Below are 17,026 nucleotides of genomic sequence, written 5' to 3'. Positions count from 1 at the left end.
ACATCCAGACAATCCAATCCAAGATTCTATACCCTCAGCCAATATGCTTTGCTGGCTTAGTTGCCCCAGATCCCCTTTAATCTCTTTTATGGGATGATCTCATGTTGTTACCAAGTTTTTCTCACTTATGTATGAGAAAAGAGTATCATGTCATCCTGAGGTTTGAATTTTACTAACAGGTCACATCAATGGGAGCTGTTAGTAAAAAGGTGTTTCCTTACTGACTCTTTGCTAGGAGGCCTGTTCACCCTATAATCTGGTGACATGCATTTGTTTATGCCAAATTTTGGGAAGGTGCTCTATCTCTACTTCCTACAGCATTACTTAAAATGTGTTCCTCTCTATAATATCTTTCTCATGAGATACTTTTTCCCTCTTGACTGAAATTTCTACCCACATAGACTTAGCTAGAATCCTTTGTCAGGCCCTATTCTTACTACCTACGAAAGTACTGTGTGCTCCCCAGTTGGAAACCATCCACTTGGAAGTTTGAAAGTTGAGTATTTTCATGGTGAAAGCTCTTTTTTTTACAATGTAAGTGTGTCAAGTGTGTCTTTGCTGATATAGATGGTGCCTATTTCAGGCACTGATGATTCAAAAAGCAAGAGGTGGACATAACATTCAAACTTTTAAAATAGTACTTTTACCTAACATTCAAATTGTACTTAGGAGTTCTAACGGTATATTGTAATTAAGGTGAAACAAACATTTTGTGATTTTTAAGTTAAAAAAAAGTAATGTTTATAAACATGAAGATCCAAATATTAGGGGTCTAAATAGAAGGTCTAAGAGTAAAAGACACTTACTCCTTGGAAGGAAAGTTATAACCAACCTAGATAGCATATTCAAAAGCAGAGACATTACTTTGCCGACAAAGGTCCATCTAGTCAAGGCTATGGTTTTTCCAGTAGTCATGTAGGGATGTGAGAGTTGGACTGTGAAGAAAGCTGAGCGCCACAGAATTGATGCTTTTGAACTGTGGTGTTGGAGAAGACTCTTGAGAGTCCCTTGGACTGCAAGGAGATCCAACCAGTCCATCCTAAAGGAGATCAGTCCTGGGTGTTCTTCGGAAGGACTGATGCTGAAGCTGAAGCTCCAATACTTTGGCCACCTCATGCGAAGAGTTGACTCACTGGAAAAGACTCTGATGCTGGGAAGGATTGGAGGCAGGAGGAGAAGGGGATGACAGAGGATGAGATGGCTGGATGGCATCAGTGACTCGAAGGACCTGAGTTTGAGTGGACTCCAGGAGTTGGTGATGGACAGGGAGGCCTGGCGTGCTGCAATTCATGGGGTCACAGAGTCGGACACGACTCAGCGACTGAACTGAACTGAACTGAAGAGTAAAATAAAAAATACATTATTCAACCTACATTTATGGGGATATAACCAACACCCTGTTTGTTTACCTCAGAACTTTATCACCTATGTTAATCTGAATCAGACTCCAGCTACATGTGATAGCCTTAAAGCTATTACAGGACCTGTGTAATCCACTGAAAGTTCTGGGTTGCATCAAAATTGCCTCAAATAAAATCAGAGCTTAAGCTGGATTGAAATTTTCCTTCTGGATGTCAATTTGACCCATCAGGAAAGTGGTCATGGAGGGTGTGCAAAAACTAATTTGGTTTTGTTTTTGTGTGTGTGATGCTATTCATTATTCAACAAATATTTATTGAGTAGTTATAGGTACTCAAATAGTAGGGGGGTAACATCAGAGCAAAGTTCAAAAACAGACCTGAGAAAGGGAGAAAACGGAGAATAGCCAGCCCCATCTTTGCATCAGAATGAGCCCTGAGTACTAAGAATTTAATAAAAAACACAGAAAAATGTAGAACCACATCTATCTCCAGGTGTAAGGAAAACACAAAGATTCAGTCTTTCCTAAGTAATTGGCAAGATAACCCCTGTATTCATTCTTTTCAGGGGTTCCAGAAATGCCGGTCCTAAAGATGCTAAACCATAATAGACAATGATGCCTCCAATAAACTGTAGTTAGAATGTGGGTTCAGGAAGCAATTGTATGCTTGAGATATTCATGATTAGAATGATTATCAGTATTTTCAGATTTTTATCTGGACTTTAATAAAACAGTTATGATACTATAAAGGGTGCTTTTGTTTTTTACTCATAAAACCTTTACTGATGAATTGTTAGTGATAAGGAATTATGCCTTGCCTTGGAAGCTACTTCTGCAGCCGATAATCCATCTAAGGAACATTATTTTGCTGATTGGTGCATTATTTCCTCAGGTAGTGTTAGATGAAAAAATGCTTTTAAAGGTTTTTCTTTTTTTCCATTATTATTTCATGTTCAATCATATTGCTTTGGGAATATATTTCACAAAAGGGTAGTTGATATTCAGAATCTCATTCATGCATATAAGAATTCTTATTCCTAGCTGGGCAAAAAGGAAAATCATTTGTATAGATTTCACTTATTAGTGTCATATACCTGGCACTAGGTCTATGACAGAGAGGTTATATATACAGTCTCTTCTTGGATTCAAATTCTAGCACTGACTAGCTATATGACATTAGAAAAGTTACTTATCTTCTCATGACATTTTTCTCATCTATACAATCGGGATAAGAATAGTACCTGCCTCATAGGCTTGTTTTAAGCAGTCAATACCTGTTAGCATTATATAGTACTATGGTATTTTCTAAGTCAATCCTTAAAATTCAATAGATTAAATAAGAAAAGATTTATTTCTCATCAGATTAGATCACCTCTGTGTTATGGCTGTTGTATCATATTACTTTCCCTGTTTTGTTTTTCAGGTAGGATACTCTGACTTTACATTTATTTGGAATAATATAAAAGTATTCATATTGCAAACAAAGCTAATTGATCTCTAAAATATGCAAGCGGCTTATGCAGCTCTGCTGCTAAGTCACTTCAGTCGTGTCCGACTCTGTGTGACCCCATAGACGGAAGCCCACCAGGCTCCCCCGTCCCTGGGATTCTCCAGGCAAGAACACTGGAGTGGGTTGCCATTTCCTTCTCCAATGTGTGAAAGTGAAAAGTGAAAGGGAAGTCGCTCACTCATGTCCGATTCTTAGCGACCCCATGGACTGCAGCCTCCCAGGCGCCTTGTCCATGGGATTTTCCAGGCAAAAGTACTGGAGTGGGGTGCCATCGCCTTCTCCGTTAGGCAGCTCAGTAAATATCAAAAAATACCCCAGATAACCCAAACAGACATTTCTCCAAAGAAGGCATACATACAGATGGCCAACAAACACATGAAAAGATGGTCAACATCACTCATTATTAGAGAAATGCAAATCAAAACTACAATGAGATATCACCCCACACTGGTCAGACTGGTCATCATCAAAAAATCTACAAACAATAAATGCTGGAGCGAATGTGGAGAAAAGGGAACCCTCTTGCACTGTTAGTGGGAATGTAAATTGATACAGCCACTATGGAGAACAGTACGGAGATTCCTTAAAAAATGTGGAATAAAACTACCATATGACCCAGAAATCTCACTACTGGTCATATACCCTGAGAAAACTGTAATTCAAAAAGACACATGCATCCCAATGTTAATGGCAAAACTACTTACAATAGCAAGGACATGGTAGCAATTTGATGTGCATTGACAGATGAATGAATAAAGAAGTTGTGGCACACATATGCAATGGAATATTAACCACAAAAAGGAATGAAATTGAGTCATCTTAGTGATGTGGATGAACCTAGAGTCAGTAATACAGTGTGAAGTAAGTCAGAAAGAGAAAAACAAATATCATATATTAACACATACAAATGGAATCTGGCAAAAATGGTACTGATGAACATATTTGCAAGGCAAGAATAGAAGCACAGATGCAGAGAACAGACTTGTGGACACAGGGAGGGAAGGAGAGGGTGGGACAAATTGAGAGAGTAGCGCTGACATATATACACTACTCTGTATAAAATAGTTAGCTGGTGGGAAGCTGCTGTATAGCACAGGGAGCTCAGCTTGATGCTCTGTGATGACCTACAGGGGGTGGGATGGCGGGGTGGGAAGGAGGCTTAAGAAGGAGGGAATATATGTATACTTATAACTGATTCACATTGTTGTACAGCAGAAACCAATGCAACATTGTAAAGCAATTATACGCCATTAAAAAAAAAGTATTCATATTGACAAATGTCACTTATCTGTTTGCATGTAGTGTCCTTTTGGATGTCAATATGATCCAGTAGGAAAGCAGTCATGGATGGTGTCTGAATTAAGATATTCATTCATCTATAAGACTGTGCAGTGAAATGTGCTAACACTCAGAGTGAAGCAAAGAGAGAAAAATGTCCAGAATCCTACTAGCTAAAAAGAGATAACATTAGGCAAATGACTAAATTATTTTACAGATGATAAATAGTAAAGCTATGATTTGTGTATATTAGTAGCGACACTTGATAAATATTTCAGTTTGAGTTCAGTCACTCAGTCATGTCTGACTGTGACCCCATGGACTGCAGCATGCCAGGCCTCCCCATCCATCACCAACTCCCAGAGTTTACTCAAACTCATGTCCATTGAGTCAGTGATGCCACCCAACCATCTCATCCTCTGTCATCCCCTTCTCCTGCCTTCAATCTTTCCCAACATCAGGGTCTTTTCCAGTGAGTCAGCTCTTCACATCAGGTGGCCAAAGTATTGGAGTTTCAGTTCAGCATCAGTCCTTCCAATGAATATTCAGGACTGATTTCCTTTAGGATGGACTGGTTGGATCTCCTTGCAGTCCAAGGGACTCTCAAGAGTCTTCTCCAACACCACAGTTCAAAAGCGTCAGTTCTTCGGTGCTCAGCTTTCTTTATAGTCCAACTCTCACATCCATACATGACTACTGGAAAAACCATAGCTTTGACTAGACGGACCTAAGTCTTATTTCCATGACAGACTGGAGATTCCATGATTCAGTTTGGGAGACAGAGGTTTTATTCTCATCTCAGGGGGCTGAAATCAATTTAACATGAGGGTTAGATTTTTAAACTGTGCACATGATATCATTTGAAGTGAAAATTTCCTTTGATCAAGCTTCGGATTGTAAGGGTTGGTTTTCTCTAAACACCCCATCTCAGTGACAGTTCCTCATCCAGTTTCAGAAGAGCTCTCTCTTTCCTCAGTTTGACAACAGATTAAGCAGTTGGCTTATATTTAAAAGTCATATTGTATGAATAATATGTGTTTTTAAACACTGGAAATCACTCCCATAACAAAAAGAAGCTTACATAGGTAAAAGAAATCAGAGGTGGGGTGGGTGGATCCAAAAAGTCAGTTCAGTTCAGTCACTCAGTCATGTCTGACTCTTTGCGACCCCATGAATCGCAGCACGCCAGGCCTCCCTGTCCATCACCAACTCCCGGAGTTCACTCAGACTCACGTCCATCGAGTCAGTGATGCCATCCAGCCATCTCATCCTCTGTCGTCCCCTTCTCCTTCTGCCCCCAATCCCTCCCAGCATCAGAGTCTTTTCCAATGAGTCAACTCTTCGCATGAGGTGGCCAAAGTACTGGAGTTTCAGCTTTAGCATCATTCCTTCCAAAGAAATCCCAGGGCTGATCTCCTTCAGAATGGACTGGTTGGATCTCCTTGCAGTCCAAGGGACTCTCAAGAGTCTTCTCCAACACCACAGTTCAAAAGCATCAATTCTTCGATACTCAGCCTTCTTCACAGTCCAACTCTCACATCCATACGTGACCACAGGAAAAAGCATAGCCTTGACTAGACAGACCTTTGTTGGCAAAGTAATGTCTCTGCTTTTGAATATGCTATCTAGGTTGGACATAACTTTCCTTCCAAGGAGTAAGCGTCTTTTAATTTCATGGCTGCAGTCACCACTGCAGTGATTTTTATAACTCCCACTGTACCTTTTACCTGGGGAACATCTGATGAACAGAATTACTAGCAGAAGCACTGGCAATATTTTTTCTCTCTCTCTCATCCCTCAATTGTCCTGAATGTTCATATTTGAATTAGTATGAGTTAAATGCATGTTTTTTTATGCTCCAACAGTATAAGGACAAATACACATAGCATGGAAGAGATGTACACAGTGCTGAGGGATTGTACTGCCCCAGCTTCATAAGTGAAAGTGAAAGCAAAAGCGAAAGTGAAGTTGTTCAGTCATGTCCAACTCTTTGTGACCCTATGGACTGCAGACCACCAGGCTCCTCCATCCATGGGATTTTCTAGGCAAGAGTACAGGAGTGGATTGCCATTTCCTTCTCCAACCCCAGCTTAATAGTCATTTAATTTGCTTTCTACACGTGAAGGTCTGTATTTACTACTAAATCTGTCTATTGGGTGAAGTGGTAAGCTCTGAAATGTAAATAGCATTTTCCCCTTCATCACAGCCCCGCTAAGTTCTAGTGCAGGCCAGAAAGAGACCCTAAATCTCTTTCTGGGAAGCCCAGAAAAGGCTGGACTAGCCCAGTTCCACTCCATTGAAGAGAATCCCCTCCTCCTTGTATTAAAATGATTAATTTGGGCATTTCTTAAACTATGCCAGGGACAGATAGTGAATGACAGAAACTATCCTTACCAATCTGTACACTTAACTGAATCATGTATATGAGAAACAGGTATGGAGTTTGTCTTAGGCATTGCAATTAATCTCCCTAAAATCTTGATAGAGATATATGGAGCAGTGATCCTTCAGCACACTAGCCTTGATCTATTTCCTTTCTGAAATATTGATATAACAAACAAATGATGAAACTTGATTCTTTAGTTTAACTAGTTTCAGTTAATTACTATAAATGCCATCTGAAAGTTCATGTTGAGTTTGCAAATTCAGATGATGGGTATATGGATGTTCCCCATGCAATTCTTTCAACTTATCTTTCACTTTTCATAATAAAGTACTGAGAAGAAAAGTACTCAAAGATTGGGCTTTTGAAAATAGGTCTTTTCATATATTCATTCCATAATCTTTTGTAGACTACTTACTACATGTACTTGGATAGGTACTATGGACAAACTTGAATTCAACATGGTACCTGCCTTTAAGAATTGTATCACTTATTTACTGCTACAACAATGCTTCCTAGACAACTTGGTGTCATGCAACCACAGGCATTTATTTTCACATTCATGGGTATACAGGTTGATTGCTAAGTGGGTAATCTCTCTTCACTGTTTCAAACTGCAAGTTCTGCTAGATATTGTTCCTTGCCCCATTTTACTTAACATGTGTTCATTCTGAGACCCAGTCTCTTCTCGTTATTATGGCAGAACTGCAAGAGTGTAAGCCCTATCAAAGATGTAGATTACATGCCTGTTTATATCACCTCTACTAAAACATACTGACCAAAACGAGTCACATGGTTGAGCCCAAAGTCAAAGAGAAAGTAAACTCTGTCTTTAGTGGCAGAAATTACAATGTCAACAGGGAAAAAGACATGATACAAGGAGAAAAGTGGTGACCAAACCTAAGTCTACACCAAGAACTTTGGAGCTTAGATCTGGACAAAGCAGACAAAATATTGCACTTCTGGCAAATTGCTCCATTTGTTCAAAGGATAAATGAATATGACTGGGTACTAATCTGTGGGTCCATTTTCCATACTCAGTGGTTCTAACCTTAGACCCTTTCAGGGCTGCATAGATTAGCCTACCTTATTATCAGACTACATCATAACAAAGAATAAAAACAACACAAGAAGCCCTTGTTATTATTTCTAAGATTCTTTTCTAGATATATGCAAACAGTGATAATTAATGTCTATCGCTCTTCCCTCAGGGGCTTCCCTCGTGGCTCAGATGATAAAGAATCCACCTGCATGCAGGAGAACTGGGTTCAATCCCTGGGTTGGGAAGATCCCCTGGAGAAGAGAATGGCAACCCACTCCACTATTCTTGCCTGAACAATTCCATGGACAAAGGAGCCTGGCAGACCCCAGTCCATGGGGTTGCAAAGAGTCAGACACGATTGAGCAACTAACACTAACACTTTCCCTTCCCTCTAGGAAGGCTCGATATAGTGAAATATGCATGCTAAGTCACTTTAATCATGTCCGACTCTGTGTGACCCTATGGACTATAGCCTACCAGGCTCCTCTGTCCATGGAATTCTCCAGGAAGAATACTTGAGTGGGTTGCCATGCCTTCCTCCAGGGGATCTTCCCAATCCAGGGATCGAACAAGTGTCTCTTATGTCTCCTGCATTGGCAGGTGGATTCTTTACCACTAGCACCACCTGGGAAGCCCTATAGTAAAATAAAGGACATTTTTATTTTTATATCAATTACTTCTTTAGCAGTATACCTGTGGGTCTTAAATGACAGACTTTATATAATTGCTGAACAATGGGAATGAGCTGAATTTTTTGAGCTTTAATGAAGGGTTTACATCTATTTAAAATTAAACCCTTGTTGTATAGATAAACACTGAATGAAATCAACTGTAACATTTTATAATTAAGAATAATGCAGCAGTGTGAGATCATTATTGCAAAACTTTAAAAATGTATTTATTTCCCATTAGTTGCAGCATAATGATCCAACTCTTTAAATGAAAAAGAAAATAAACTTCTTGAATCAAACTTTGTGATAGAGACCCAGCATGTGTTATTAATTTAAACTGTTTTTCTCAATGATTTTATTTTATGATATAACCAATCATTGGATTGTAAATGTAGAAAATGTTTCATTTGGCTCCTAAATAAAGGATAATGAAAGTCATTAAATGTTTACTAAAACCAATTGCTATTAAGATAAAGTATATAAATAAGTCACCAACCAAAATCAATCTTTATTCCTATATATCAAAAGAGAGAGAGGAAAATATGTGTATATATAGATTTCTCTCTTTCACTTTTGCACTCTCTCTATATACACATGAACCGTGTGAAATTTGCAATGATTGATATTTATACAATTAATTTACTGCCCCTAAATCATATACAGATTAACCTATTCTTATGTCCTTATGTTTAAATCATATTTAAATATACATTTATAAATAAATAATATCTATTATTATATCTTTAAATGCAAGTTTACAGGAAAAAGCCTGTAAACAGGCTTTTTAACAGGCTTATAACAGGAGTTATAAGCCTATGGAAATCAGAATGCAGAAAACTAAAATGCCTGACAATTTAAAGGATTGTTGAGGCTGTAGAGTAACTGGAACCTTCGTATCCTGCCAGTGGGAGTTTACTTTGGCATAACTGCTTTGCAAATCTCCTTGGCAGTAGCTTCTAAATCTGAACACAGGTACACTCTGTGACACAGGAACTCAACTACTAAGTATATAACTCTAATGTTTGTAGGTACATCCATCAAAAGATGTATACAAAGGCATTCAGAGAAGTATTATTCATATGATCTCCAAATTGGAAGCAATCTAAATGCATATCAACTCTAGAGAATAAACAAAATGAGGAATATTCACAACTGAACTCTATATGGCAATGAGAAGGATTAAATTACTGCCATGTTCCATAACACAGATGAGCATCAACATAATATTCAACAAAAGAAGCCAAGCAAAAGACATGGAAGCAACCTATGTGTTGATTGACAGAGGAATGGATAAAGAAGATGCGGTACATATATACAAAAAATATTACTAGCCATTAAAAAGAATGAAATAATGCCATCTGTGGCAACATGGATGGACCTAGAGATAGTAATGCTGAGTGAAGTTAGAAAAGGAAAAATATTGTATTACATCCCTTATATGTGGAATCTAAAAAGAAACAGTACAGATGAACTTATTTACAAAATAGACTTAGAGAACAAACTTATGGTTGCTGGGGGGAGGGATGGTGGGAAGGATAGGCGGAAGGGATAGGGAGTTTGGGATGGACATGTACACACCACTATATTTACAATGGATAACCAACAAGGTCCTACTGTATAGCACATAGAACCCTGGTCAATGTTATGTGACAAGATGGGGGGGAAATCTAGGGGAGAATGGATACAGGTATATGTATAGCTGAGTCCCTTTGCTGTCCACCTGAAAATATCACAACATTGTTAACTTACTATACTCCAATATAAAAAAAAGTTTTAAAAAATAACTGGGCAGAGTATACAGCATATAATTACATTTATATAAAGTCCAAGACAAGGCGACACTAATATAAGTGTTAGAAATCAGGATGGTTACTTCATGATGGTACTTAGTGGAAGTGAGCATGAGTGGGGCCTCAAAGGTATTGGTAATGCTATATTTTTTTATCAGATTGGTGGGTATATGTAGGTATTTACTCTCTGAAAATGTACCATGCTGTTCCATTAAGTTTTGGGCACTTTTCTGCACATCTTATATTTTCAATAGCATACTGAAGTATAATTGATGTACAAACTACACATACTTCATGTGTATAATTCAATACACACAAGTCTGGACATAGGGAAATACTTGTTTGGAAGAAAAGCCATGACCAACCTAGACAGCATATTAAAAAGCAGAGATGTTACTTTGCCAACAAAGGTCCGTCTAGTCAAAACTACTGTTTTTCCAGTAGTTGTGTATGGATGTCACAGTTGGACTATAAAGAAAGCTGAGTGCAGAAGAATTGATGCTTTTGAACTGTGGGGTTGGAGAAAACTCTTGAGAGTCCCTTGAACTGCAAAGAAATCAAACCAGTCCATCCTAAAGGAAATCAGTCCTGAATATTCATTGGAAGGACTGATATGAAGCTGAAACTCCAATATTTTGGCCACCTGATGCAAAGAACTGACTCCTTGGAAAAGACCCTGATGCTGGGAAAGACTGAAGGCAGGAGGATAAGGGGAAGACAGAGGATGAGATGGTTGGATGGCATCACTGACTAGATGGACATGAGTTTGAGCAAACTCCAGGAGTTGGTGATGGACAGGGAAGGCTGGTGTGCTGCAGTCCATGGGGCTGCAAAGAGTCAGACACGACTGAGTGACAGAACTGAACTGAACTGAAACACTTGTGATACCATCACCAGTCAAGGTAATAGACCTATGTAACACCTCCCAATGTTTTCTTGTGTCTGTTTTTTGAATGCTATATTTTTGTAAAAGACTTACTTTCAGAAAAGTACATCTGCTTTCTCAATATGATGACTTCCTGCCATCCTTCTTTTTCACAATTTCTGAAAGAGTTGCTTAATGACTCTGACACAGTCTTACAACTTCCCATTATTTTTCATACTTCAAATCATGAAGGAATTATTGTAATCTTTTCGGGTCTGTCATCCAGTTCACTTACTATTAATTCCTTTTTGGGGCTCAGAGAGAAGACCTTAGGGAATTTATAGAGCCTTTTCTCATTCTTGTATCTGCTAAAAAAAACTTTATGTCACAAATCTTGATTATTGATTCCCTCCATGACATTTAAAATTATGTATTTCACAGGAACTTTGTCTGCTACCACCTTTCTGCCCAAAGTAATTTATAGCAGCCATGGACATTTTGAAATTAGATTGAAGACCTTCTGTTGCAAACCACATGCTTCTTGAAACAGATGGAATTTTCAGTAGTGTGAGGTTATTCCTAATCCTGGCAATATTACCAAACAACAAGGAAAGGCTTAATGGGTTGACCTGTTAAGTCCATTTTTCAAATCAAAGGTGAAGTTGTTTTTTTTTTGGGAAATCAAGGTTATGTCTGTCTCCAGGCATGCATTAAGCAATTAACATGAGTTCTAGAGGAATGGAAGGCCTCTGAAGGTAAGCACAGGGCATACTCATTCACTTGGAAAGCCCTTTAACAAAGGAATTGCTTCCTCATGAGCAGTATTAAAGCAACCTCCCATTACTAAAGCATATTAAGCTACCTTGTGGGCATTTTGCCAAATCTTTAAGTTGTATTATAGGCTTTCTGTACAAAATATGTTTTTCTCTGAAACAGTTCAAACACTCTCCTCTCTCTTTTTTTCCCCACTATTCCTTACAGACACCATCAAAGTTACCTAACTTCAAACATTAACTACTTCTATAGCTCTTGTGAAGTTTCACACAGGGAGCTATTGACAAGCAAGACATCTGATGATGAAGCAGAGTTCTTTTGTGACTAGAAGAGATGAAATCCCTGTACAATGCAGAAAACTTGCCACAACTGTTCTTTTTGTCTTATACTAAAGTATAGTTTTTAGAATAAAGAACACCTACTGCAAAGAGATCCAACTAGTCCATTCTGAAGGAGATCAGCCCTGGGATTTCTTTGGAAGGAATGATGCTAAAGCTGAAACTCCAGTACTTTGGCCACCTCATGTGAAGAGTTGACTCACTGAAAAAGACTCTGATGCTGGGAGGGATTGGAGGCAGGAGGAGAAGGGGACGACAGAGGATGAGATGGCTAGATGGCATCACCGACTTGATGGACATGAGTCTGAGTGAACTCCGGGAGTTGGTGATGGACAGGGAGGCCTGGTGTGCTGCGATTCATGGGGTTGCAAAGAGTTGGACACGACTGAGCGACTGAACTGAACTGAAGTGAACACATAGAAAGAGATAAACAACATGACTTTGATACAAAGCAAATTTAATCATGAATTCTAGGAAATTACTTCAAGTATTATTGCTACATCAAGTGGTTCCAAGTGACCAGATGTCTTGTGTAGGGTGTACATTTGACTGTTACTTGTGCCCTCTAAATCTATTGTACTTTTCTCCCTGGTTACTCAGGGCAACCCAACTGGGGACCACAGTACCCAGTCTCCTTTGTAGTTACATGTGGTCGCTCAACTAAATTCTTGCTAATAAAATATGAGCACAAGCAATTTTTGCTTCATCTGGATTCCTCTGTCTCCTCTTCACATAAGCTAGAAGCCAATCAAGGCAGGGGACAGCTATGAGCATGCAGAGGAGGGCTGTATACTAGGGGATGGCAAAGCACCAATGTTGACAGCACCTTCACCACTGAATATCTTGTTGGCATTAAGCCACACCTCCAGTCTGGATGTCGAACTTGCATGCGAAGGAAATATACTTCCATTCACTTTTACTCATTGTATGCTTTTATCTTTGTTATTGAAGCTACTATTTACCAGATAGGGTTATTGATTAATAATTTTTAGTATGCTTTCAACTTATTAAAAGAATGTGAAACAAATATTTGATGATTTCTAAAATAAAAATATTTTATATTTCCATAGGATATTTCTTTTATCAGGACCTTTCTCCATATTTTATTATATGAGAGTCAAAAGAATCCTGTGGTGGCAGTTAAGATGATTCATTATGCCTATTTCACTAAAAAGGAAACAACAACATTGGCAACTGGATCTTGATCTTTCCAAATTATCTCAGGAAACTATACAACTTCAGAGGAAATATGGTTTGCTTACTATATATTAAAGTCAACTCACAATACCATATTGAATGAAAATTCACAACTTTAAGAAGGTGACTTAGTCTTTTGGAGAATTTAATAAATATGGCTTCTTTTTTTTTACTGCATTCATTAACCACTAATTTATCTCTTTAATGAAATAAGAAGATAATTTTTCAATTAAATGCATTTTCAAGTTAAATGTTTGAAATATCAAGAAATTTTATATTTACTATTGAATTCTATTTATAAATGTAGCAAATTTGAAAATACATAGATGTTAAAAATTACTTTGTTTATTGTAAAATTGAGTAACAGAGGAAAGAAGAATATGACAATTATGTGTAAGTCCAAGACTCAGAGTTAACTACTGTTAATATATGTGTATACTTTTTTAATGAAAATAAACAATATTGTTTTAAGCATTTTCACTTGATGATAATAGGTGACATTCATGATCCCTACTAGGGCCAGGCAGTAGACTACAAATATTCTACCAATTATGTTAAATATAATATTCAGTAGAAGCCTGTAGATAAGTGCTATAATTATCACTATCTTTACATAATGAGCAACTGAGACTTGGGTATGCTAACCAACTGATGCCTCATAATGAAGATTGAAAGTAGTAAGTGATGTCACAGATTGTCTGTATTCAAAACTTGCACTCCAAACATTTTGCTATTATTTGAGGATCAAGAAACACAAGGCAGCAATGTATTCCATCTTATGGGTCACAACGAGATCAGAGAAGCACCACAGATGTCCCAATCAATCTTTTACTTTTGGATATATAACTTGTTTCCTAATATTAACAGCATGTATTTGTTATTAAATCTTTGTACCTTGACATATTCATATGACTTTATTTTAGTAATTTTATAGAACTAGAGTTGCTGATCAGGACCTGTTTTAAGGATTTTGAATATATTGACAATTGGAGCTTAGGAGTTTGCCCTAATTTCCTCACAATATGTGGGAGCAACCAAGTATTCTTTGTGGAGACAAGATTTGGTATTAACATTGTTTTCTATATGTTTGACAGTTTTGAGAAATGATTTATTTTTTATGTATGGATTTTTAAAACTATTAATGTACAGTTGTAAAATATGCTTATTGATGATTTCTGCTTTATTTCTACTGATTTGCACACTTATACATTTTTATCAGATTTACATACTTTAAACACTTTTCTTATGTTATAGACCTTAACACACTGTGTGAAATAAATATCTCAAATACTTCTGATCACACTGCTAATAACCTTCAACTCTTTTGCAAGTGTATTTTCAGATGTACACATTCTTATGTTTCTGTAACCAAATGTATGAAGTAAATTCATTTGTTATTTTGGCCTCAGAAATCACCTATCTTTCCAGTACCTTTGATGACTAAATCTGCAGTTTCAATACCTTTGCTGTGGTATAACTTAGCATACAACAAACACGACATATTTAAATTATAAAATTTGAATGAGTTTTGATATAAGTATATGCCTATAAAACCATCACCATAAATAAGATAATGAACATCACCTCTAAAAGTTACTTAATGTTTCTTTGTACTTCCTCCCTTCTGCCCCTCACTTCCTATGCCCTCATTGCCAGGCAAGTACTGATCTGCTTTCTGTCATTGTAGATAAGTTTGCCTTTTCCAGAATTTTTCTATAAATGGAATCAGAGTACTATTTTTGGTCTACTTCTTCTAACTCATCATAAATATTTTGAAAATCATCAACATATCTGAATGTTTACTGCTTTTTATTGTTGAGTAGTATTCTATTGGGTGATACGTCCCAATTTGTTTATTCACTCACCTAGTAAAGGAGATTTGGATTATTTCCAGTCTGAGGGTGATACAGTTAAAAGCTGTTATGAACATTAATGTTTAAGTCTTTATATGTATATTTAATTTCTCTTCTAGAAGTGGAATGGTTGGATCATATGGTATGTGTATTTGTAACTTTCTATAAACCTTCCAAACAGTTTTCCTACGTGGTTGTACTGTTTTATGCTCCTATCAGCAGTCAATTCAAGTTCCAGTAGTTCCAGTCCAGAGGTAAGATGACAGAGTAGAAGGACATGAGCTCACCTCTTCTTATGCAAACACCAAAATAACAACTACCTTCTAAATAACCAGTGACAAAAATAAAACAAAATGCTAGAACCTACCAAAAATCATAGCCTACATCCAAAGACAAAGAAGTCACAATGAGATGGAAGGAGGGATGCAATCGTGATAAACTTAAGTCCCATATAGGCCAGGTAAAAAGTAAAACTGTTAGTTGCTCAGTCATGCCCAACCCTTTGTGACTCCATGGACTGTAGCCCACTAGGCTCCTCTGTCCATAGAGCTCTCCAGGCAAGAATATTGGAGTGGGCTGCCATTTCCTTCTCCCTTCTCAGGGGATCCTCATGATCTAGGGATCAAACCCAGGTCTCCTGCACTGCAGGCAGATTTTTTTTTTTTTTTTAACCACTGAGCCACCTAGGGAGCCCACGTGCCTGGTAGGCAACCCACAAACTAGAAAATGATTATACCACAGAGGTTCCCCCACAGCAGTGAAAGTTCTGAACCCCACGTCAGGCTCCCCAGCCTGGGGGGGTCTGGCAATGGGAGGAGGAATACCCGGAGAATATGGCTCTGAAAGCCAATGGAGTTTCACTACAGGAATTCCACTCTTGAAGGGAGCACACAGGGTCTGGTGTGCACTGGGACCCAGAGGTGAAAGCAATAATCTCATAAGAGACTGGGCCAAACTTATCTGCAGGTATCAGAAGGTCTCCTGTGGAGGGAGGGGATGGGTGTGGCTCATTATGTGGACTAGGACACTGGCAGAAGCAGCTCTGGGGAGTACTCACTGGCAAAAATAAATGAAATAGAGATGAAGAACAGAATAGAAAAAAGATCAATGAAACTAAAATTTAATTCTTTGAAAATATAACCAAAATTGATAAGCCTTTAGCCAGACTCATCAAGAAAAAGAGGGAGAGAGCTCAAATCAATAAAATCGGAAATGGAAAAGGAGAAGTTACAACAGACACCAGAGAAATACAAAGGATCATAAGAGACTACTACAAGCAACTATATGCCAATAAAATGGACAATTTAGAAGAAATGGACAAATTCTTAGAAAAGCACAATCTCCCAAGAATGAACCAGAAGAAATAGAAAATAGGAACAGACCAAGTACTGACATTGAAACTGTGACTTAAAACCTCCCAACAAACAAAATTTCAGGAAGAGATGGCTTCATAGATGAATTATTATTATATCAAACATTTACAGAAGAATTAACACCTGAAACTGTTTCAAAAAATTGCAGAGGAAGGAATATTCCCAAACTCATTCTACAAGGCTACCATAGCCCTGATACCCAAACCAGAAAAAGATACTACGAAAAAACAAAATTATAGGCCAATATCACTGATGAACAAAGATGCAAAAATCCTCAAAATACTAGCAAACTGAATCCAACAATATTACATTAAAAGGATCATACACCATAATCAAGTGGGATTTATTCCAGAGATGCAAGGATTTTTCAATATCTGCAAATCAATCAGTGTGATATATAACATCAACAAATTGAAGAAAACCTTATGATTATGTCAATAGATGCAGAAAAAGCTTTCAACAAAATTCAACACCCATTTACAATAAAAACTCTCCAGAAAGTGAGCTTAGAGGGAACATACCTCAACATAATAAAGGCCACATATGACAAACTTACAGCTAGCATCATCCACAATGGTGAAAAGTTGAAAGT

The 17,026-nt window shown here is 37.7% G+C and overlaps 1 long non-coding RNA gene across 1 annotated transcript in view; it reads left to right on the top strand.

The window, feature by feature from the left end:
* The window catches only part of LOC112445096 (uncharacterized), a 170,586-nt gene extending 155,342 nt beyond the window's left edge, over positions 1-15,244 (top strand). Inside the window, exon 5 of the long non-coding RNA XR_003033492.2 lies at positions 11,881-15,244. This is a non-coding gene — a long non-coding RNA (uncharacterized lncRNA). The remainder of the gene's footprint in view (positions 1-11,880) is intronic.
* The last annotated feature ends 1,782 nt before the right edge of the window (positions 15,245-17,026 follow it).

This window comes from Bos taurus, chromosome X (genome assembly GCF_002263795.3).
Source record: "Bos taurus isolate L1 Dominette 01449 registration number 42190680 breed Hereford chromosome X, ARS-UCD2.0, whole genome shotgun sequence".
NCBI lineage: Eukaryota > Metazoa > Chordata > Mammalia > Artiodactyla > Bovidae > Bos > Bos taurus.
Note: the sequence above shows the minus strand (reverse complement) of the source record. Positions and strands in the feature narration are given on the sequence as shown.